General features: G+C 37.7%; 1 protein-coding gene across 1 annotated transcript in view; it reads left to right on the forward strand.

Annotated features, from left to right (window-relative positions):
- The first annotated feature begins 19,152 nt into the window (after positions 1-19,152).
- Sulf1 (Extracellular sulfatase Sulf1) overlaps positions 19,153-20,084 on the forward strand; it is a 220,690-nt gene continuing 219,758 nt past the window's right edge. Inside the window, exon 1 of the mRNA XM_089647310.1 lies at positions 19,153-19,569. The gene's annotated coding sequence lies outside the window, so the exon portion shown is untranslated. The remainder of the gene's footprint in view (positions 19,570-20,084) is intronic.

The raw sequence follows: 20,084 nt of genomic DNA on the forward strand, positions 1-20,084 counted from the left end.
TTTGGGAGGTGGTCAATGGGTACCGCCGCCCCGGGAACCATACTCTGGGTTACCAACACCTCTGCCACAGGTCACCTGAAGTGGTTCGCTACGTTTGGTGACTTAGAAGGGGTGCCCGGGCTCATGGAGGGTTGTGCGTTCTGGATCACACTGATGAATGGGTCGGCCTACTCACTGCGGGGCGGGCCGGGTTGGGAGAGGCCGGTTGAGGGAGATCCAGTAAACCGGTTATCGCTGTCCGGGCCGCTGGATAGTACAGGGGCCCGACCCTTGCGCTCACGACCAAGGGTGGGCTGCCCCATCAGCCAGCGAAAAAACCCTGCCGCTGATGTTGTGCCGGTTCGTGACAGGTGAGGACCCAGCATCTAGCGTTTGGGGCGCACTGGGCGACCTCCACAGCCGGACTCTCCTGCCCATTGCCTAGAACCGCAGTCAGAAGAACATACCTTACATTTGGTGTATCCAGTTGCTCCACTCTCCAACTCCCCACCCAACCTTTTTAACCTAATCCTTCCCAACCCATCCTAAATCCCACAAACAAATAAAACAAACTTAAAAACTATGAACTCACAACAAATTAATATAAACTCAGCGACAGCAAACAGTAGGAGTCCTCAGTGTGGACCGAGGATGAAGGTGAATTTCGCTAACATTCGCGGTCTGCACACCAACTTAACTCCCATCCACCACCACCTTCTCTCACAAAATCCCCATCTCCTCTTCCTTACGGAAACACAGATTGCCGAGCCCCCAGATACCTCCTATCTGAACTGCCCAGGATATCATCTGGAAAGCCTTTTCAGGCCCAAAGGAGGTGTCTGCCTTTACAGCCGTGCTGACATCAGCTGCGCTCGTCTCGCAAATATCGAGAGCGCAAAACACGAAGTGTTATGGGTACGTGTGGATCTCACCGGTATGATGAGAATTTATGCGTGCCTATATCGCTCACCAAACCTTGCCGAATCAGACACTGTTGAGTTGTTTAAATACTTGAGTGACACTGTAGATATTCTCTTGCCCCGTTACCCATCGGCCGAGTTTGTAATCCTGGGAGACTTCAATGTTCATAATGAACAATGGCTGAAGTTCTCGGGCCCAACAAACTCTGCCGGTAGATCTGCGGAATCCTTTGCCCTTATCCATGGACTAAGCCAACTCGTAGAATCTCCGACCAGAATACCAGACATCCCATCACATCGAGCCAACCTACTCGATTTGTTTCTCACTAGTGAGCCACTCGGGTACAGAGTGGAGGTGACAGCGCCCTTAGGATCCTCTGACCACTGCCTGATTACCACCTCTGTCCCATCCTCCATGAACCGTCAACCCGACAAACATGTAAAGAGGAAGGTATGGCACTACAGGGCAGCAAAATGGGACGGCATGCGGTCTTTCTTCGGCGCCTTTCCTTGGAGTACTGTATGCTTTAGCTCCGAGGACCCATCAATTTGTGCACGCGAGGTAGAAGAAGTAATCACATCAGCAATGGATTGCTACATTCCCTTCTCCGTCAAATCCTCTGGAGCGGGCACAAAACCGTGGTTTGACCATCGCTGTGCTGAAGCTGTCAAACTCAAAAATACGGCTTTTAATGCTCTCCGGAAGATTAGCTCCATGAATAACCTTTCGGAATACCGAAAACGGGCAAGGGATTGTAAGAGAGTTCTAAATAGAGCTAAGAGCGATCACGACCAGAGAATTGCGAAAAAGCTGGCTGACTGCCCCACTGGTAGCCGTGCTTTCTGGTCACTCGCTAGCTCGATCGGAAGAAATTTCTGCAGAACCACTTTCCCACCTCTGACCAAGCCTGATGGTCGGCTGGCTAACTCGGCCCGCGAGAAAGCTGAATTATTAGGCAAAATTTTCGCGGAAAACTCAACTCTTCAAGATAACGGAGAGACTCCCCCTTCCATTCCGCACTGCGGTTTTCAAATGGAGGAACCAAAGATCCGGAACAGAGAGGTTCTCCGAGTCTTGAACGAGCTGAAAGTCGACAAAGCCAGTGGGCCGGACGGAATACCTGCCTTGGTCCTCAAGAGGTGTTCTGCAGAAATGACTCCAGTGCTCGCGAAATTATTTAGGCTCTCTCTCAAAGGTGGAAAGGTGCCAGATCTTTGGAAAAAGGCAATCGTCCACCCAATCCCAAAAAAGGGGGACCGTTCCGACCCTTCTAACTACCGCCCCATAGCCATCACTTCCATACTCTCGAAGGTATTAGAAAGGGTGGTTAACAACAAATTGCTCACATATCTCGAGAATAACAATATCCTAAGCGATCGGCAATATGGATTTCGTCGAAACCGATCGTGTGGCGATCTACTCGGATATGTAACGCATATTTGGGGGCGGTACATGGAACGTTTTGGTGAAACCCAAACCGTTGGGTTGGATATCTCCAAAGCCTTTGACAGAGTCTGGCACCGGGCGCTTATCGGGAAATTACAATCGTATGGGATCCACCCAACCCTGCATAGTTGGATTGCGGACTTTCTGAGGGGAAGAACAATTCAAACCGTGGTTGACGGCTCTTCTTCCTTCACCTTCCTTCTTCACCGCACCAAATCAATGCGGGGGTGCCACAAGGATCTGTGCTGTCTCCGACGCTGTTTTTATTGCACATCAACGATCTCGTTGAATGTGCACCAATTCACTGCTACGCTGATGACAGCACCGTTCACGAGGGTTATCTTTTTGACAGGCCCCCTTCCACCTATGATGTCCGAACAGCTCGGGAAGTTTTGAAGCGAAAAATTGACCACCACCTAGAGATGGTTCGTGCCTGTGGTAAGGCCAACTTGGTCAGTTTCAACGTCTCAAAAACCCAAGCGTGTCTGATTTCGGCAAAGAGGGAGATCAATGACTGTCTGGTGCAATTTGATGGGAGCACTCTCCCCAATAAAGACTCCATTGAAATGCTTGGAGTTACTATATCAGACCAGCTCAAGTATCGGGGATCCATAGAAGCCCGAGTAAATCAGGCCTCCAAAAAGTTGGGCGTCTTGTACAGGGCTAGGAGATTCAACAGTGACCAGCTGCTGACCCTGTACAAATCTCAAGTCCGCCCAACTATTGAATTTGGGAGCCACCTTTGGGCTGGTGCCCCAAAATACTTGATAAACCTGCTTGAGTCTGTGCAAAGGAGAGCGATCCGTCTGATTGACAATCCGTTGTTAACAGACCGATTGCCTTCTCTGATGCATAGACGCAATGTAGGCATGATGTGTCTGTTCTACAGGTATTTCAATGGAGCCTGCTCCAAGGAGCTAGCAGCATTGATTCCTGATGCACCGGTGCACGTGCGCGAAACTCGACGGACACGAACTGAACACCCGTTCACGGTTGACGTTGGCTTCATGAGAACGGGCCGTTTTTACGACTCGTTTTTGTGTAAGTCGGCTCGTATGTGGAACGAGCTACCGGCATCTGTTTTTCCTGCCTCCTATAATCCGAGCCTCTTCAAGGCCCGCATTAACAAATCCCTTCCTACAGCCCCTACCTTACTCCGCCTCACAACGCCGCCCAACCGGGTGGTGACATAGTTCCCCTGTCTGTGCACTGCACAGGCAGGGACACTCTTGTGAGGTGTCACATAAAAAAAAAAAAAATAAAAAAAAACTTTATGACTTGATTCAAATCTAAGATGTAACATCTTATTAGGTTCCAACTGCTAATAAATTTTCATAAATAATACTTTGTAACAGTAACAAATACCTACGAGATAACAACTTTGTAAGGGAATGGCTGAGAGAGATTGAAAATAAATAATCGTAGAATCTGTGCAAAGAGTGGAAAATGAAGGTGGGAAAGATTATCTGTTCAATAAACAATTTCAGGAATCTGAATATTGGTTTCTCATACTGACAGCCTTACTAAAACACGTTGTGTAAATGTTACGCGGCGCATAAAGTCAGAACAGAGAAAAACTTTACTTATGACCTTGACGTTTGTTTGGTTAAAACGGTCTTAAACCAGGCGCAAGCCCGGCTTTTCAACACCAACGTTAAACGGGCGTGTTATAATCTAATTAGTAAGACGGTTGAAGTATATCCCACTCTGAAATAGGGTGCAAGGGTACCTACATTATGAGCGATAACGTATAATAACGATAACGAATCTTTTAGAATTATTCATAATACGATTAAAAACGGGATTGCAGGGCCTTAGAGAATGAATTGATAGGTTTCAAAATAAACTTTTAGTAAAATACGAATGTATTATCACGATGTGTTCCGCCATCATTATCATTTTGTACAACATTTATCATGTTGTACAAAACCCTTGTTAGATGCCAACTAGAGTATAACTCTACATTATGGTCTCCCTTTTACAATATTCATTCCGATAATATTGAAAAGATTCAAAATAAGTTCTTGAAGTATATTAACTATAAATTGCATATTCCTGTAGAAAACATTGATTATAACTACTTACTAGATAAATTGTCCCTATTAAAACTTTCTGAAAGAAGAATAAACACAGATTTAATAGTACTACATAAAATACTTCATTACAAAATTGACTGTCCTGAGTTACTCCAATTAATCAGCATCCACATACCCAAAAGATCTTTCCGAAATTTACTACCCTTTTATTTTTACAACACAAGGACACTGTCTTATCAAAATTCCCCAATTCCAAGACTTCACAGTCTCGGAAATAAATACTCTGATCTGGGAGATATATTTCATCTTAAAAATAATCAATATAAATATTGTTTATTTCAATTCTTTTATAGATCGAGACACAAATAGACATCTATAATTTCCGCAATATATATATTTTTATTTTTATTTTGAATATCTATTTATGTGAGACTTCTTATCATTTTTACTAATGTAACTTATTTTATTATATGCTTTTGTTGTAACATTTAATATTTTTTCTTTTTTCGTTGTATTATGTTTCCTTTATTGTTTTAATTTTGTAGAATCCATAATAACTGTGATACTCTACTATTAAACTTTGTGGTGTGTAAAAGCCCATTAGGGCGTGTAATAATAATAATAAATAATATTTTCGCACATCGGCATTCACACATGTTCAGGATCAATATTCCTTATATTAACAGGAAAGGAAAGCAATCGGACAACTTACATGCCTTAGAAAATAAATAATTAAGTCCGTTGTATCGACGAAAACATAATTGAAAACCACGAAAATCTGCCAAATTTAAAAAAATGTGTTTCTTGAGAAATATCAACTATTAGGTAAATAAAGTATTTTGTCCTATTGAGGCAAGCCTGCCCTTATAATGCAACCGAAACTGATTTATCGATAAATCATCGCTATATTTTGCGATAAACCTTTCCACTTATTTGCCAACAGTGGTATTTTTATCATTTTAAATAAAGAAAAATTTCGATGGGATAAATAAAAATCGGATACATTTATCCTAGACACTATCTAGGTTACAAACCAATTCTTTATAACTCTGTCATCATTCAAAAAGACTTTGCCTATAAGCGGCCAAAAGTATAGGAAAAAATATTTTATGTTAGGTTAGTTAATTAGGTCCCAATGGTCGAGTGGATAAAGACGTTGTTGTTGATATTTTTGATATTTGCTGTGTCTTGTTCTGTTTCATGTTTCGTTTAGATTGATTAGTACTAACTTCTTCTTCAATGTTATCATTTTTTTCATTTCTTTATATCTTTTCATATTTTATAATCAAATAATATAGTGTGAAAATTTACCAAATTATCTCGAATTTAAAAATTCATGAAAATGGACTCGCCCAAATTTACTTGAATTTGAGATATCTATTTACAAAAATTACCCGAGTTACAATCCAGGAGAGGAATATTGTAAACATGATAAATGAAACAACTACAAATCTTACATAGACTGGATAGACATTGAAAATAAATTTAACTAAATTTACCAAGAAAATTATTAAAACAACAATTTTATTTATTTCTTTTAATGAATTTATGAAATATTTTCCATTTAATTGTTTTTATTCTGTCTAGTCTATTTTAAACTTTATGTACACTTTTGATTGAACTCCCTTTTAAATTCGTTTTCTTATGTAAACATAAGTTATTTTTTTTATTATTAATGTTGTCTTTCCTGAAATGAGTTTTTTTTAAACTCACTGGGAATAATATATTATAAATAGTATTGTTAGTATTTTGTAATATACTATCACTAAATAAATAAATAAATAAGAATATATATATTATTGTACTTATTACCGTCAATAAATATCATGTATTTAAATAACACTTGTGCAGTAAATTTTAAATACAAAAAATAAAATGTTTCAAAAGTTAAATTTAAAAATCAAGAGAACTAGCTACATTTAAAGAAATGAAGTCATTCATCAATGGTTAATCTAAAGTTAAAATAGAAGCGTCACATTGAGTAGGTTCTGTCCTAACGCCTACATAAATTAACCCCTCCCACCTCCCCTAAATAACAGCCCCTCAGCCCACATCAACCTTTACACAGAAAAGCACTCCATATCCGGTTCCAGTACAATGCAGCCAACTTTATTGCTTCTTTCGGCGGCATTATGGAGCTAACCGCTAAGTGTAACTCTGACTTTACTAAACTGTGACTGTGACTTCGACTGTTACTGCTACTTTACTAAACTGTGACTGTGACTTCGACTGTTACTGCTACTTTACTAAACTGCGACTACTGCGAGTGTAACTTACAAAATAATGGGCGCTTAATTAACCCGTTCCCTGGAACCATATAGGGTTATTGCTTGAACTCGCAAAACCTTTTAATAAAGTTGAAAGTTGCAAAACTTCAAACACAAATCATAGGGGGTTAAATCTAATGCAGAGATCAGTAAACTTTTTTTCAACATGCCCCACTGAATAAACACTTTCCAGTAACTTTTATTTTATGTAATTCTCCTTGATCGTTCCCTATAAATCATTCCACAAAAATAACCTCTGCTTTACCCAGGACCGGCGCGACTCTATCCAAATGAAATTGCAGCAGTACCTACGCCCCGGGCACCGACTTACCAAGGCGCTGATAATACGTAACACCATACACAGCGCCTTTGAGTTTTTTACTAGTGCCAAGTGCCATTTAGCTCTGGGCAGTCCCTAGCTTTACTCAATAAGAAATTGTTCTGTAGAAATATCTCGGATGGTCATGTGGACAATTGCCGGATGACAATACACCGATGCCCAATTGGAAGCAACCCAGAGGCAGAACGACCAAGAGGTAGTCTGAACTGACTGCGGAAAGGCTTGGAGGAGAAAAAAAAACGGCTAGTAACTTAAGCCGCTTTAGAGACATTTGACCGCCACATACTCCTTGCTTCATGCACATTCATATATTGTCTGACTCACTCTTTACAATTACAGGCAAATAATTTAAGAGAGGACATGTTTCGAGGGTTTTTACCCACCGATAGTATCGAAAGGATAAAGATGTGTTGTTCGAACTAGTTTCTAACTACACTCTCCATATGCGATACGATGCGAATATACTATCCAAGCCAGGAGCACTCCTGTCCCGGCGCGACTGGTACACCAGGGGGCACTGATTTGCAAGACCTGAAGGAAGAATGTTGGAGTTCTATCGACCGGAAATTGGGAAACCTAATATGACAATATTGGAATTCAGGGGGGAATTTACGAGGTTGTTTTTTTCTTCTGGTTCTTCTTGAATCTTCTTGGCTCCTTTTGATTCGCCTAATTTAAAACAAAAAGTGGGTGTGTCAAACCTACGCAAGACAGAAGTGAAACTTCTAGTATTCCTCTCTCTCTATTTTCATTTCATCATCTCTATTTTCTCTCTTAGGTTAGTTTGAAAATTAGAGGTTAAATAATTCAACGACGAAGCATGGATTTGCTTTTTCTAATATTTTCTTATAGATGAATGACGTTCGATTAATGTATAGTTCCAAAAATTTTCAATTTATTCACAAGTATACAATATTACATAAATAACAATATTACAATTAAATATCTCGTCACTACTCATTTTTAACACTGAAATTCTGTACCAAACCGTATGAACCACAATTTATGAATGTGGGTTCTGTTGGTTTGTCGGTTTCTTACCTTTGTCGTCTGCGCCTCGAGCCGGTACAGCCGAGATGTTCCTGGTCTCGAGGAACTGTCTCACCTTACTGCAATTGCTTTCCTCGAAGGTTCTATCGGAATTATCCACATTTTTGGAGGCAGCACTACTCACTAAAACCAGCAGCAGCAAGCTGAACGCACAACACGTATATTTACACGGCATTTTAAACATATTTTTTAAAGTTTATAACAACTTCCTCGACAGTAAACAATATTTATATACTGGAATACGAATGGAACGGCAAAGCGCGCGACGCGAGCGCTCTCGACGGACGACTAAACCAGACTGAACGGCGGACGGACGGTACAGGAAAGCCCTGTCCACGTCTGTACCACAGCTAAGGCATGCGCCAAACAAAATTATACTACCGAGTAAAAAAGTACTTAAATAAAACACATAAAAACTTTTATGCGCATGCTAATGATTTGTTGCTTTTACTGAAAACAGTGAACGGTGAACGGTGAGCGGTGGTGGGGGTACCCGCATTTTCGTGTCGATCCTGACTCGGTTTTACTCCGTCCCCGAAAATCCATTACGCGCCTAAAGAAGTTTCACTTCAAAAAAAAGCCCTCCCCTTCATGGCTCATCAGTGACTCTCTTGGCTCCTGCCTCCTCAAGGTTCTTTTTTACTCTTATTGGCTCTTCTTGGCTCGCCTCGACTCTTGCATTTCCTCCCCCCTTTTTTGCTTATTCTTGTCTTTTCTTGGCTAGACTTGATTTTTCTCGCTTGTTCCTGGTTTTTCTTTCTGGTCATGGCTTCCTCTCGCTTCCTCTTCTTGCCCATTCTTATATATTCTCTCTCTTTATTGCTCCTCATTTACTCTTCTTGCACCCTCCCCGGTTCTTCCACCTTCCTCTTGGCTCCTCTTGCTTTTCTTTGACACCTCTAGCGAACACACTTTTCAAATATCGAAATGTTGATTAATTTGGTGTCTACTTTATCGCTTGTCTGAATATTATTCCAACAAATTTCACATCACTTCACGCATGCACCGACAGCCAAAATTAGAATGTTTTATTATTGAGGTTAAATCACACCTGGGATGAATAGCAATGGTGATGATCTTGATAATGGAGAACCTCGAAAAATTTGGGTGGTAAATTTAGGTAACTACCTGCACAAAGCATTTAAAGTGATCACCCCTTTCGATTTAAAAACAAATGCGTTTATTATTGTGGCAACACATCAATCAAAGACGCGTCTGACAGCTGAATGGGCGGAAAATTCTTTTGAAAACGGAATATGTGGCAGGTCGCCAAATTGTTTGGGCTGTACAGTTCATGGTGCCTGGTCGTTATAAATGATATTCAAATTTGGGCATTTTATACAGCGATCAACGAAGATAAACCGATAGAGGTAAGTTGTGGACGTTTTTGTTGTGCCCGAAGAAAGGTCAATTTTTCCTTACTTCGAGAGAAGTACACAGAACTTTTATAATATCTAGTTCCCGGTGTTAAACGAGCTTTGCAGTAATATTGTCCTTGAACGTTAAATGTACAAAAATGCTGCTTTAAGCGGAGGGAAAAGGGGGTTAGGGTGATTTTAGAAATTTCACTGATGCAAAATATCATCAATCTCGGAAAAAAAATGTAGGTCTTTACGTACGTGTACCCGGCGTTGTTCGGAGATTTATAAATGGTAAGGACTAATGTTTTGAGATTGTGCATTCTAGATTATCAGACAACTGGGTGCATTTTTGAGGTAGAAAAAGTTTAATTGTATTTTAATAAGTATTTGTTTCACTTAATCGTGCCATGACTTCTTTGGCCGTCCTTCCTTCCGTCACTACACAAATAATTATTTGATCTTGGCATCCCCGACTTTTTCTACAATTCACTTCATGATATCCTATGATATCCTCATAGATATTAAAAATAGCTACATTATAACGCCTTAAGTTAAACTCAATATCTCATTTCAGTGCAGAGATAAATTATTTAAATTTTAATTTTTTAAAAAGAAAGTCAAACATTCCCAGGATAAGAATAACCTGACAATATTTGAAAATCTCCTACTACCACCACAGTAAGCTGAAAATGTTGCTTGTGTTGTGATGGAGGACTTAGCCAGCCGAGGAATTGAACACACTACGACTGGGTGGGACCCAAACGCGATGTCCGGTCGAAATTTTATTAATAGATAATGTGTTGAGTTTTTTCCCAAGCGTCCCCGACTTCTACCAATTTACATCTGTTTACTTATAATTTTCCTCCATCGAATATTGAATAAAATAATAAATATTGCAATACCATTTTCCGCCCATAATAATAATTCTCAGACTATAAAAATATTACCATTCGTTATTTCGGCTACTGGCATTATACCTAGCTCTCTCATTAAAAATTTAGGCGTATTAGATCCATCAAAAAATTTATATATAAAAATGCAAAAATCAGTCATTTTAAATACATGTAGGATAACGAAAGATTTTTTAAATATTTATGTTGAGGGATCAGCAGGATTTATAGGCCCTGTTAGGAGTTCTACCGAGCCGAACCCTCTGATATGAAAATATCTGGAGTCGGTGAATTATTTTCCCATTTTAACTCTGGTGAGTTGACGTGTTGTTCTTGTATTTTTTCGTTTTTATTTTGCTTATACATATAATGCACTTGCATAATGTTGATTGACTAGATCAAGGCTGCCCAACCCCAGGCCCGCGGGCCACAATGTGGCCCGCGAACGAATTATAAGTGGCCCGCGTGAACCATTTAAAAAAAACCCGCCAATTTGAAAAAGTGTCGCGGGCCCGCGGTTTAACAAACATTGCAGCTTGCGCGCGGTCACCAGTGTTGCCAACGAAGGCGATTTATCGCTATTTGGGCTACTCAGAACGAGAATCAGCGACGAAAAAATCTAACCCGTTGAACTTACTTTTTAAACAAAAATACACCGGTTTTGATATAGTATTTCTTGCGTCCGAAATGGAATCTTGTAGCCCCCCCCCCCCCCCCCCCCCATGGAATTCGAAAAATTGTTGTGGGGAATCACATATGATGTTTTTGGGTGCGCGGAATTTTTTCTCATCGAAGTTCCCTAACAACCCCCCCCCCCCCCATGGATTTCAAATATTTGGTGGGGAGCACTCATTTTTAATTTTTTTTTGGAGGAATTATGTTTTATAGAAATTCTCTAACAACCCCCCCCCCCATGGAAATAGGAACCGTTAGGTACTCAGTGGCCCGCCAGTGATTCAAAATCGTCAATTTGGCCCAACTGTTAAAAAGGTTGGGCAGCCTTGGACTAGATGATCATTTGTGGAAAAGTGTGTGGAAGGGTTTAGTTTTCCCTATGGGGAAGATTTAACCCGGACATAAAATCGCAAACATATATTTGGCAAATTTATATAGCGCCGTTTTCGTGAGAAATCACCTCAAGGGCGCTGTACAAATATGTGATGGTACAAGGAATTTTTCAAATGTTTACACGTTTTCCGTAACCCTTTTTTTTCTTTTTTTCTAATAAAAAATTGACGATATTTTTAAGGTAAATACTTCTAGGAATTTTATGATCAGTGTCCGCGATGGATTAAATATGCCAGTAGATAGATAAATCAGACGATACGACCGGCCAATGGTGTTCCAACGAACTGGGAATAAAACAAATGCGCTAGATATTTCGGCCTTTATTTGCATTCGGACAATCAACACAATTTGTAAAGGAACTTCAATAGGCCTTTTTCAATAGAGTATGGTAATTAAATGGATACCTACCTAACAAAAACAAAAGGCGATGTGGCATGGAAGCGTGTCGACTGTCGCTGAGCGGCAACCAAACAGGTGCCCACAGAAGTAAAGAGGGACTTATACTATAGTTAGTTTCTAGGCTCAACGAAATTATCTAATAGTCATATAATGGGAAACACAAATATTCCCTGCTTAAACTACCTACAAATAATACTGAACAAAGTTATGAAAAAAGCTTTTTAACTATAACCCAGATACCCCCACTAATAAATAATACCAAGAAATGAGCTAACTGAAAATCAAAAAACAGTGCCTATTAATCAAAAAAATGTAAAACGTATTTTTTCACACGAAGAAAACGTCACCATTACATGAACACTACACAATGTAAACAAGACAACTTAATAAATTATAAAAAAATTCACCAAAGCCCCATTTTAAACATATTCTCCTCCCCTCCACCTACTTTCACCTACTTTTTCCGAAAAGGGAGGTCCTACCTGATAATATTGATTGTACGGAAATGTTTGTCTTTCTGTTAAAAAGATGCGTATTTGGACCTCGTTCCAGGGTATGAGGATCTCTCAGTATCGCTTTGTTGAGCGAACATAATTACCAGATCTGAATGGTCACCCCTCTCAACCTTCATATCCTTTCCCTCCTTGCCTCTCGGAGGGAGAAAACTTTGTTATCTCTAACGAACATTCCCTAAGGATATGCCACAATCGTTATAGAGATAGTACGGACACCATCGTGATATCACATTAAAAAACATATTTGATTTATGGAACGGTTAGTCGTTTTTAATGTGGATCCAATTATCACATTTATTCACTCTCGGAACACGGCGACGGACGAGATCGTCGCACAGACGATTGAAAATATCCACCAATGTGACCGCTGCTGTAAGCATCACCATTTCGCGGATAGCACCGGTCGGCCCAGTCATACATTCACTAAAAATATGTATTATTATGATAGGTACACAAGATAATAATATAATATTATTAATTAAAGAACTCATTATTTGTTTGTATGTAATTAATAATTAGTTTTTTATTCCCGATTTTAAACAACACTAAAAAAATTACATCCTTATTTTTTGACAATAAAAGAATATCATCTCCGTTGTTTCCGATAGAAATGTGTTGTGGGCGTGTCCGTGTGCCTTTTTTCTCATTAACAGGTAATTCACTTCATCGGGCGGTCTGGGGTCTAGGAGGCACAAGGTCGTGTGTAAACTGGCGCCATCAGTTCTCTTTCTAATCGGTATTGATCATATTATTTCTTGAGATAATCTGATCAGTGCTTGTATGGATATTGGGAATTCAATTTTCTCCAGCAAAAAAACAGTTTGTACAGGAAGTGACGTCGCCATTCCCGTTACGTTGTTGTCCAATCAGCACCGATTCGTGCGCCATTAGCCGCACTAGTCTTTCCATTTCCCGCGCTTTTATCCTTTGAGACAGAAAGATGGCGGCTGCTATCAAAGCGTCAATAAAAGACTTCTTGAATTGAATTTTTTGATGTTTTATGATATTTTACAATGTTTAAATATTTTATTTATTAGTAACCGGCTTGCCATCTGATAAGGTGGGTTACTGGGTAGCCAAAAAAACATCAAACGAAAGTAAATACAGCCAGCTACGTAATGTAAGGATAAAAATTCCTCTATTTGATTTATTTATCGGTCCATTCGTCCAAAATATGAAATATATAAAGTATAAAATATTATTGCGAAATAAAAGTGTAAAGTATTTTTTAAGCTATCTTAAAAACTAAACACATTTAGGGCCAGTTGTTTCAGAAAATTTGAACAATAAATCAAATTTCAAAGATAATTTTCAAGTTTTGTAAAGGTTCTATTCAAGTTATGTTATTATGTCATTATTGGCCAATTGTTAAATAACTGAAATAATGACAGAACTTGAGTAGAACTTTCATAGACATACTTTATTAAATCTTATGTCACGTGTAATGTTGCTATAAAAATATTTTAAATTGTTTTAAAACTTACTTTCGAAGTGTAACTAGAAAATAGGGTATATTTTAAACAGGGCCGACCCTGTACGGGCGCAGTGGAGCAGTCCGCTCCGGGCGTCTAATTACCAAGGCGCTAATAATACCATCACTTTATTAAAAAAACGACGCTGTACAAAAACACAAATTATATCAATATTATTGAACCTACTAGGTACCTACTTCTAAGATAATATCATCATATAACCCTATACTTTACCTGCTCCAAATCCTTCTGTACCAATTCATTGAAGGGTTTTCCCGTGGATTTAAAATTTTCGGCTTCTGCGCCACCATTAGCAAAAAAGGTTATTTTAATCCCTGCCTTTGTGAGCAACCAGGCTTGTAATGAATTTATCAATTCCAGGAATATAATATCATATATATTTACAGCTTACTCGATGTGAAATAATGAATGAAGTAGCGGGGCGGTGAAAAAATAATTGTGTTTGGAAATGAGGCGAAGAAAATACTACGGCTTCCCGAAGACGATAGTTGGCATAAGTTACATGAATGAAACGTCTAACATAAAATACCTTTCGAACATGACAGTATTCACTACAGAGATTGGTACCGTAAAATGGAGTGAATTTAACCAATTTTCAACCTGAAAACTAATGAACTTTTATTTATAGAAAACATTAGTTACTGAAAATGTTATTTCATGTATCCTGTATTCAAACTATCGAAATATAGTAACAAAAATTGAAAATGTCTCTGGGCAGTAAAATTAAATTAAATATGGTCATCAATGTCACCTTTTGGAGAGGGGCAAATTTTAATGCATAATTTTTTCAATTTAAATTATAAGCCGATCAAAAATAATCGAGTTCAATTACTCGAATTCTTATAGTATATTTATATCGATTGATACTGATGTACATACTCACAATATAAAGGACACAAAACTATTATAATCGAAGAGGAATTTTTACATTAATTTCCCTTTGCCCGAACGGCTTCACAATTCAACCTATAATATAGAATTATTCTTTATTATCCTTTCATAATAAATAATTCTTTTTTTCTCTTACCGATAATATTTTGAATACCTGAAACTAGAAATCTACTAATATTTTTGAATACCTATAACTGGAAACCTATTAATATGTGTGAATACCTAAAACTAGAAACCTACTTATATGTTTGAATGCCTATAACTAAAACCTACTAATATGTTTGAATACCTATAGCTAGAAACTTACTAATATGTTTGAATCCTTTAACTAGAAACCTACTAATTTGACACTGAAAACAAAACGTTTCGAAGAAGCGAGTAATTTAGTATATTAATATCCACTGTATGAATATATACCATAAACATATAATCATTGCATGTCACAGTATACAAGCATAAGCAAATACTACAGATATATATTTTTTTAAATAACAATGAACTCTGGCATTTGATCGTAAAAAGACGACAGAAAGTATAAAAATAATACAAGCTCTGTAAGTATAAAACAGTAAGAGAGATAAGTACATACAGAATATAATATAAATAGTTAATATTGTTTGAAAATATATATAATATTATATAGCATTCTTATACCTACCTTCAATACAGATAAATAGATCCGCCACATCTGCGCATCTATTACTAACTTCATGTAATCTAGGTTCAAGCGAGTTTCTGAGTGGTAGCAAGAATTATAGATATCTTAGATGATCGAAATCGTTTCAAAAGTCGCCCCATATTACGGTAGGCATAAGTTTGAAGGGAAGTAAGCTTACTGCAGAATCAATCAGGATATTGGAGCTTTCGTAGAACCATTACCGTTCAACCACTAAGCACAAGTGAATCATTCGTCCTTTTATACTCGTACATACATACATAACAGTGATTTTCATGACCAGAAAGGCCGACAAATAGTTACAAACTTCTATCTACTAATATCAATAAGAGTATCTGTAGCAGGCGGGCGGCCTGGCTTTGTTTTTTATACAAATCTATAGTTTTATTTCGAGATTGATGAAATTTTAAAATTTTACCTGCAATACAAGAGGAAAGTCACTGAAAGTCACAGGGCTATGCCGGGGACTTCAGCTGGTCTATTCTATACAAAGAAGAGTTTCGCTGGCCGACCCCCGGACGGATGACGTCAATTTGATTTCAATACAAATCTACAATTTTATTTCATAGTGAAATATTGCATACTTGACCCTCAAAACAGGAGAAAGGTCACTTAGACATTAGATTTAGAAAAACTCTTCGTATAGCACGGACAACGCCGCGGACTTCAACTAGTGGAATACAATTAACTCCTTCACCATATCTATATATATATATATATAGGGTTTTCCAACAAGAGGTGTTATTTAGATATTCAATCGTAAAATATCAATGATTTCGTTGCTTGTGTGGCACGTAGCGCCGTCTTGTTGAAATTAAACGTTGTCCAGATCAATACCATCCAATTCCGGCCATAAAAAATCATTAATCATCTCTCGATAGCGCAATCCATTCATCCTAACTGTTGATCCAGCCTCATTTTCGAAAAAGTAAGGTTCAATGACTACGCCGGACCATAAACCGCACCAAACAGTCACACGTTGAGGATAGAGAGGCTTTTCAACAATAACTCTCGGGTTTTCCGAGCCCCAGATGCGACAATTTTGCTTGTTGACGAAGCCACCGAGGTGGAAATGGGACTCATCACTCAAGATGATTTGCATTTTATTCACTCAAGTGAATTTTAATCAAATGCGTTGTTGAAGCGTGTATAGTTCCATTTTTATTAATAACGTAGTTTTTACTTGTACGATGTCAAAAAATGACAGCTTCAAAAGTAACATCTACCGAAATAGCGGGCTATTCAAAATAACACCTCTTATTGGAAAAACCTGTATTATGTTACCTTATTATGATACTGTATTAAAAAGGATAATTTTGGCGTATCTAACTGAGTCAGAAGACACTGTACGACCCCAAATCAATGAAAACAATCAGAAACTCGTAAATAAGAACGGTAGGTACTTAATCTTATAAATACATAGAAAGTTTATTGACCATTATAACAATATTTAGGTTACCATTTGAACTGAACAAGGGGATAGATATGGTTCGACTACTTGACGGCACTCTTTCAATGGTGAGCTTTGTCCAAGCAAGTTTTCAATTTACCGTGACTGCTAAACGGAGCGACAACTCATTAAATGGATGGATGAAGCGATAATTATGCAAGTCATTTTAATTCAAAATAATAATACGTAATCCATTAAGTATCTTCCTCGCCCTACTCGAGCAACAGACAGATGGGTCAAAATATTTACAGATGACTCTGCTACCATTCGTGGACTAAATAAGCTTGTTTCATGAAATCAAAATAATAATAATACATTTTGTGGATAGTAGAATAATGCTTATATCTATGCACAAATTATCTAAATAGAACATGTTTACCTTAAAATAAAGACAATCATTAAAAAGAAAAAAACGTGTTTTTAACGTTAGAAATTTTTTTTCAGATGGCTTCTGTTTTCAGACACCGATTTTCTAATAATTGTAGATAAACCTTAGGTAATGTATTCATATTTCTAATGAAGTGAAAAATTGAATTCAAATTTAATGTGTATTTTATCGACAAAAATTACAAGTTACCCTGTACATTCCACAAAAAATAATCCATTTAATAAAACGACTGAAATATTTCTGGGAAGTATTTTATTCGGGTACTCTGCAAGTACGGCCTTAGACACATAACGCTATATTATGGGCGCATAATTTGGGCGGGGCATATAAGTATTATATGTTCGGGTGGCACACTACGCTATAATCTTCCTCAGGAGAGGGGGTCAGATCAATTGGGGGACTGCCGCGGAATATCATTTCTTTGTATGGATCTGTCACTTTGACAAATGACAGAAGCGTAATTACGGCGCTTGAAGGGGTCGCATAATTTTCAAATATCACCTGGCTAGCAGATCACAGCGCATATTGTCGCAACGCCAACACTTATAACACATAATATTTTTAGGTCTATATGGGATTGTATGGCGAGCAATATGCAGTTATATAAAACATTTATAGCGTGATCTGTCGACCCCTTAATGTAATAATGACTTATATTTCTTGAATTCACATTTCACACAACTTCACTTAAAGCCGGGAATACACATGCCTGTAGCTGGCACACTTGCATGCAAGCTCCTTGCACATGCCAGCTACTATCATGTGTATACGCTAACTTGCATGCCTGTACCTGCCTTGCAAGTAGATTTCACAACATTTGATTTACTGGCATGCAAGTTGAGGGAGGGGACGAGGGGGGCTATGAAACCGGCATGTGTGAACGTCGCGACAGGTACGGGCATGCCAGTAGCTCAGTCTCTCATTAAATTAGCCACACATTGTACTGCCAATTGCAATTCGATGATATTTAATTCACTTCGAATGTTTTCCATTGCCAAAAAGCTTGAGACTACTCAGTCTCAGAGTGATTTGAGACACGTACTGTCTAGTGACTGGCATGTGTATACGTCTTGCAAATACAGGCATGCAAGGACGCAACTTGCATGCAAGTTTAACTTGCATGTGTATTCTCATTGCGCCAGTAACTTGTACATGCCATTAACATGCATGCAAGCTACTGTTCCATTTTACAGGCATGTGTATCGCCGCCTTAATAGTTTTTTGTTCACAGGTGATCAAGTAAAACCCAGCTCTAGTTATTGACTGAGCATAGCGTTTTAACTCGAACATTTGAAAATGAACTCGAACGTCTGTACTTAAATTTTTTTGTTAAGTTCCTGTTCAAGGTGGTGGCCGTTTTAACCTGTTTTGCGCCTCAGTAGCAGATAGGTAAGATAAAAAATCATTTCTCTGTATATAATCCGAAACTGTTTACAGCTTTAGATGCACTTAAAAATGGACTGTAAGTATTTTAAACGAAACGACTTGAATTGGTGTTTGCTGGAATTTGGTGATAGTAGGTATGTGTAGGAATGTATCGAAATATAGGTTAACAAATATATTTATATTCAAGAAACATTTTACAAGCAATAATATTTTTTTTGGAAATATTAAACGGTAACTGAATAAAATGCTACAACGTGAACAATAATAAAAAACGAGGAATATTTTTATGATACCAGAATGAAAATGCTATTATCTATTTGAAAAGAAATTCTTTCCCTGTAATTTTTATAAATTCGTTTATAATTCACCTCTAAACAATAATTACAATGTAAGTAAAAAAGGCTTAAAGTAGATAAATCATTATATTTCATACTAATGAAATATCACCACTTTAATTTTGATTAATTTTTTAACGAGGTGTTGTTAAATTACTAGTGCTGCGAGAACAACTCCGTTGGCACCGTACGGTCTTATCTTCTCAACTCTCGGAGCTTTGTAGTTCTCAGTTGGTCCGCCGCTCTTGCCGTGGAAGGTTGTGCCGCTCGCGCGTCGTGTTATTTGCCGCCGATTTCGCTAAAACTTCGAATGCTTTTGCACAAAAAACTGTCAAAATCCTTCACAAAGTGATCAAAAACTAATAAAAGCATTGTGATTTTTGTAGAATATGACATAGACTCGGTGTATTTCGGTTGCAAAACCTGTTTAAAATCAAAGGATTGTAGTTTTCTTCCTTGTTAGTTTTGAGAAAGCTCTCTTTGATACAGGTCAGTGTTAGTTTTTTTTGCTTTTTGATGCAAAAAGGTTTTGATTTATTTTACCGAGCACAGCGGCACGGCTCGTATGATCTTTGCAGCATCTAAAGTGCATTGATGATCGAATATCTCAAACAAAAAGAAGCCAGGATTTAAAATAAATTCGACAGTGGTACACACTCTTCATTTTTTCTCCGAAAGGTAAGTCCATGTTTTTTTCCAAACGTTTTTTTTTTTTAATTTTTAAGGTGATTCGCAGATAAAATAATTAAATGAAGTTAAAATATGGGAAGGTACCTACCTACCTACTTGGATTTTGTGTTCATTGAAAGTTTTAATGTGCACTTAGGTACAGTTAACTATAGTAAGAAATAAGTTTTTCTATCATTTATTATTGTTTTAATAATGAGGAGATTTAGGAGATTCTTATTCCACTAGTCAGGGAAACGCTTCGAATTTGAATATTTAAAAAAAAATAATTAAATAGTTTCTTCAATAATAAATACTTTTAAAGTTTTAGGAACATCCTAAATTTCGTTACAATAAAATAAACAACTAAAAAAATAATAATAACACGCCATTAATTTTCTTATTTGTTACAAAGTTTTCTTCGATATCCGATAATTTATTTATTTTTACATAATTTATATTTTCTTCTCACTAATTTTGTTAGGTTAGGTTAGGTTAGAATAGCTTCAGCCATAATAAATATTAAT

Source organism: Hesperophylax consimilis, chromosome 26, assembly GCF_061612785.1.
Source record: "Hesperophylax consimilis isolate HC1 chromosome 26, BYU_Hcon_1.0, whole genome shotgun sequence".
NCBI lineage: Eukaryota > Metazoa > Arthropoda > Insecta > Trichoptera > Limnephilidae > Hesperophylax > Hesperophylax consimilis.